This window comes from Stegastes partitus, unplaced genomic scaffold, assembly GCF_000690725.1.
Source record: "Stegastes partitus isolate 25-593 unplaced genomic scaffold, Stegastes_partitus-1.0.2 Scaffold45, whole genome shotgun sequence".
Lineage (NCBI taxonomy): Eukaryota > Metazoa > Chordata > Actinopteri > Pomacentridae > Stegastes > Stegastes partitus.
In genome coordinates, this window is record NW_007577776.1 from 440,274 (window position 1) to 446,387 (window position 6,114).

The window sequence follows — 6,114 nt, forward strand, 5'->3', positions numbered from 1 at the left end:
ATCTGATCTTAATTATTCATTTTACAGAGCAGATAGAATTCAATTATATTATTTTTTTGTCAGGAGATTTGCTTTTAAGCAGGCTACCTCAAAGCCTTCAGTTAAATTTGGTAGAAAGGTTGATCACAGAGGAGTGATCATGTGAGTAACTGCTGGCGATTTAAATTTAGATTCCTTGAATACAGATTAATTTATCAGCATAGTCGTCATCCATTTTCTTCACATTGTCTTTCTTTTTGCCAGTTTTACAAAAGTAATCCAATCTCCATCCAATCTGACGTATCACTCTATAGGAGAAGTCTTTAATGTTCCATATTCTGATATCTGGATGGTTAATTCTTGATGCTGTTTTGTTGTTTGTGCAGATTTAAAAATGAAGTAAAAATGAGTCTGTTCAGGTTGGCAGCATGTAATCAGTCGCTGAAGGCAAATAATCCCCAAGAAGAAGCCGACAGACGATTACAACCCGGCCGATTCAGGGGAACGAGGCGCAGGTGTGCAGGCAGGTATGGAGATGGCTGCAGGAGAGCATCAGCAGGGCACCATCTAAACGAGAGCTACGCTGGCAGGAATGGAAAATTTTTACCCAGGACGCTCTGACATTTCGTGGGAGTTAAAAGCACAGGTGCAAATAATAACACAGATTTTGGATGAATTCCATTCAGCTGCTGCCAAATGTCTAAAGTAGCACAAACATTTCATTTCCCCTCCACTGCCAACATACTTTTGGAGGACACTGTATCACGCCTGCACGATACTGGAAAAAAAACTGGCGTTGCAGCGTTTTGTTTTTCTGCTATATATAGTGAAAAACAGGAATTTACAGCAGATGAACTCATAACTCTATTTGACAAGAATTACTCATTCAAGAATGTTTGAGGTGATTTTGTAGCTAAAAGATGAAATTTTTTATTTTTTTATTTTTTTTTAAAGAGTTGCTATTTGGAATCGTTTTCACATGGTGTCACACTGTCAGAGCATCTGAAGTAGCTGTCTTCAGACAGCATTCACATCTGGCTTTGCGCTAATCACACAGAGTCTTGTGGAGTCGATTTAAATAGTTGCCGAATGAAGTGGCAACAACTGCAAGACACTGCTGACAGGCGGCCTGGTTTGGTCAACATCATCCTTTGTGTTGCTAGAAAAACCTCTTAAACCTCTCAACTCAGTGTAAACGATGCTCTGTCCGACAGACTTTCCTTGTAGATTAGTCAAAGACAATGAGGACCATGCAATGTTTTTTGGTTTTTTTTGTTGCATCAAGCATCAAAAAGTGTTTGAGTCAATTTGCCTTACACCTCTTGTTTAAGAATTTGAAAGAGCTGTACTGTGTCATACATCCTGTGAACTGGTTTGATAACTATCTCTCACACAGAACTCAGTGTGTACAAGCAAACGGACCCACTTCCAGTTGTCCAAAAATTACCAAGGGCATTCCACAGGTGTCGGTTCAAGGACCACTTCTCTTAATTTATACAGAAACAAAATTACAGGTAATGTTTCCAATGCCAATGTCCATTTTTATGCAGATGATACTGTGCTGTACACCTCAGCATCCACACCAGAATCTATCGCAGCTGCAAACTGTTTTTTAATATTGTCCGGTCAAGTTTTTATGACCTAAAGCCTGTTTTAAACTCAAGAAAAAACAAATTCATGTTGTTCTCAAAGTCAAAACCACAGAGCCTGCCTGCAAACACCTCTTCTCTGATTGAACTAGTGTCGCAGTGTAGATACCTTGCAATTTTAATCAATGACTCCCTCTCTTTCACACCTCACATCCAGCAGCTGGCAAAGAGACTGAAATTGAAACTGGGTTTTTTATTTTAGACTCAAGTCTTGCCTGTGTTTTGAGGCCAAAAAGAGACTGGTTGCTGCCACTCTTAAGTCTGTGTTGGACTATAAAGACACGATATACATGAATACTTCTGCTCAAAGCCTGAGTGTTTTAGATCACAGTGCTTTAAGGTTTATCACCAGTTTTAAGCCTTCGACTCATCATTGTTTGTTGTACTCTCGTGTTGGCTGGTCAGATTTGACTCCATGAAGGACAAAACACTGGCATGTTTTCATTTGTTTCATTTCTTTAGGTTTGCTCCCTTGTTATTTACAGGTTTTTATTTGTACAAAAGCTGCAGGTAGTTACAGTGTGCGGTCCCAAGATCTATGGTGACTGTCTGTTCCCAAGGATTGAACAGAACGGAGGAAAAAGATTTTAAATTTAGGACCTGAAACCTCAAGAGCTGGTTTCTTTAAACACTTTTAAAGTGTTCTTGAATGACTTGGATGCAGAACCATCAGTCTGTAGATGTTCTGGCAGATTATTATTTTTGCTAGTTACTTTTCTGATCTGTGCTGATATTTGATTTCTTACCTTCTAAATTTAATTTCACCATGTATTATGAGTATGATGTTAAATTTAAAAAAAGAAAATAAATGTATGTGACAATAAACAGAAAGTGTGTTTCTTTGAGGTAAGTAAAAACCTTCAAAATTGTTTGCAATTTAGTAGATTTGCAATAGGTCCATAAAGCCCATTATCCTTTTTGTTTGAGGATAACTGGTTTGGTCCAACTTTAGAAAACAGTTTGCATGCAGTTAGATACTAAATAAATTCTGTACATTGAGTTAATGTCAAATATTTCTTGTGAACCATTACTCTGCATTTTCTAAATTACTTCACAGTTGTAAATTTTTTCAGCGTCACTGCTGAACCAATGCACTTCCCATTCCCTGCTAGCAAAACGTGTATAAACACATGTTAAAAACAAATGTTGACCATGCTTTTACTGCAATTCCCAATGCTGTGGGGAAAAAACTCTCCCTGAGTCAGTGTCTCTGTCGCAGCTTTTAATAACTCGTCTGGCATTCGTATAATAATTCAAACTTTTCTTTTCTTCTTTTAATATTTTGGCTTTTGTTGCTCTTTAAAATCACCTTGTCACGGCGATAAAAGTTTATTGCCATTATTATTTAAAACCTACAACATACACAGTTTCGTGGCACAGCAGGAAACCAGTCGTCATCGTCCAGTCACCGGTGGTTAGAACATCACCACCCACCAAGTTTCATGGCACTGGAAGTCCAAAAAAATCCAGTCAGACAACATCTGGATCCAGAAGCTGAATGGATCCAGACAGTAAAGACCAGGAGCAATTTCTAATTTTATTTCTATTTTAATGTCTTTCATGCAAACCACTCAATGCCTGTCTTTTTTCTCTCCTCTATGACGTGTCACTGGGAAGTTAATGTGTTTAATCATAAATCAGAACAAAGGTACACAACGCTTCACATGCTGTAGCAAACAAGCAGCAGAGCTCAGTGTGGCTGCCCTGAGTGATTGCAGTCTGATCTCAACACCTTCAGGCCTGCATGGATGGATAACTTAGCAGCAAAACGAAAAAAAAACCCAACATAATTGCAGCTTTGGTTCATCTCATATTAAATAAAGAGAGACAGCTGCCACGTATACAGTGAGAGAGAGAGAGGGGTGAGGGCAAACAGAGGGGTGTGAGAGGAGGGAGGAGGAAATAAAAGAAGAAAAAGTAGGCAAACTAGAGAGTGAAGGAGAGAATAAATGATGTGGGAGGAGGAGAGAGTCTCACATTGTCACGACACCTCCTCCCCTTTTTCCTCACCCTCCTCTTCTCTCCATCTTCGGCTGGACTGTGGCTTCCAGGCAGAATGGAAAATGCCACGTTGCATCGTAGGTTTTTTCCCCCTCCCTCCCTGCTTCTCATCCAGCTGTTCCTCACATCAGCTCTGGTCTGCACTGTGGGAACAGACAGAAGCAATCCACCAACCCCCGACTGAAAAAAAAAAACAGAAAAGAGGAGAAAGCAGAGCGAGAAGCAGAAGGAACCATGTGGAGCTCGATTGCTTCTGTCTGCCAGCAGACGGCAGGTGTTTGAAAACTGCTTTGTGAATCTGGGCTGTGATGAGGTCAATGTTCCACAGACTGAAGGTTTGCTGTGAACTCTCTGGAGGACTGAATGCTCACAGAGTTACAGCTTTACAGGAACCCAGACTGACGCTTCAGAGTGGGAACATGACACATATACACTGTAAAAAACAAGCAAAAACATAAATCTGCAGATAAATGGTGAAAATTTGGCACAAAAAAATATGTAAAAAAAAAACCCCACAAGAATACTGCAATGTTAACAACTGAAAAACATTTAAAATGACTGCGAGTATGTGTAAAATAATGACACTTTTAGCTGAAGTAAATAGAGTACAACAGGAGTTTTAGTGTCCCATTATCCATCCATCCATTATCTGAACACCGCTTAATCCTCGCTAGGGTCATGGGGGGCTGGAGTCCATCCCAGACAACTCAGGATGAAGGCAGGGGACACCCTGGACAGGTCACCAGTCTATCACAGGGCTACACTTAGAGACAGACAACCAAGCACACTCACATTCACACCTACGGACAATTTAGAATCACCAATTAACCTCAGCATGTTTTTGGACTGTGTGGGAGGAAGCTGGAGAACCCGGAGAGATCAGTTAGCAGCGAATATGCTAGTGAATAGCAGCGATAGCAGCGAAGACGATGGTAGTGGAACATCATCAGTATGTTCACATATGGGGATTCTCACTGATAGCCAATCAGAATGAATGTAACAGAGAGTCACCATATACCGGAGCCACTATACCGATCTACAGGGTTGACAGGGTGAAAGCCGCAGACCGGTATAGCGGGCTATAGTGTTGAAAGGGTTAACAAAACTTTAAAATACTAACATATGTAACTGTTAACAAATATATGTAACTAAATAATAGAACACTTTGAGAACAGTCAAAAACTGTTGAAACATTCTTTTCTTCTTTTTTTTTTTTTTACATTGCAGATAGCTGGATATGAACAGTTACCCAAGGCCCGTCCAGTCTTCTGTCTATGACCAATGATCTAGGCATCACTGAGTCACTGGGAATCATTAGTGAGCATGTAGATCTTCCATGAATTCACTCTGCTGGAGGAACCATCCTTCCCTGAACTCCCTCCCAGCTCCACGACTGCTTCCTTGACCTCTGACCTCCGACCTCTGACCCCCTCAGGAGGAGGGAAGACTGGAAATATAGATGTGCAACAGACGGTGTGTCTTAAGAAGGCAACGTCAGAGATATTTCCTTAAATTAGACCCACGCAGTTGTCTCTCCTCTGCAGCTTTAGACTCATTCATTCACTGACTTTGATCTCCAAGTCAGGAAGTAATGAGACAGACGGGATTTTTAACCTGGCTTTTAACTGATTTGTATTTGTTCATTTGTCTAACTATTTATATGTTTTGGTGTATTTTCTCTGTCTTTTAGCATTTCACTTATTTTCCTTTTTAAAAAAAAATTATTTATTCATTTTTATGTTTCCCCAGTTGTCTGTCCTGTTTTCATTGAGTCCTGTATTTATAGTGAAGGACTTTATGGGGCATTCGGGGTATTTATTGTTTTTATCAGCACTTTGTGTTACATTCTATATCTTTAAAAAGTGTTATACCAGTAAAGTTTGACTCATTTATATGCTTGTGTTTGATATTTCACTAAAGGTGCAATATTTCCCTAACATAGGCCCAACACTTATAAAAGGCACATTCATCTGTATTTTCAAATCTGGTTTCTTGTTGTCCACTACGACCAATGACAAATGACCAAAAATGTGTTTTTGTCATTTATGAAATATATGTTTTTCTGAGATCTCTTAGTGCAGATCAATATATTTTATGTTATGGCACCATAAGTCAACACCCATCATCCATTATTATTATTATTATGTTGTTTTTGGACTGTGTGGGAGGAAGCCGGAGAACCTGGAGAGAACCCACGCTGCACGGGGAGAACATGGAGACTCCATGCAGAAGGATTCCGGTGCCACCACCGGGACACAAACCAGCGACCTTCTTGCTGTGAGGCAACAGTGCTACCAACTGTGCCACCCTGCATCCCTAAGTCAACACCATAATCACTAATTTGGCCCATTTATTATTTGACTCTGTACTACACTTTAAAACAAAGCATTTAATGGATCCTTTAATGCTACAACATGCTCGACTCTTTACATCAACCAACCAGTGAAGAAACTACCAGAAAGTTTTCCCCAAATCTCACTCAGCA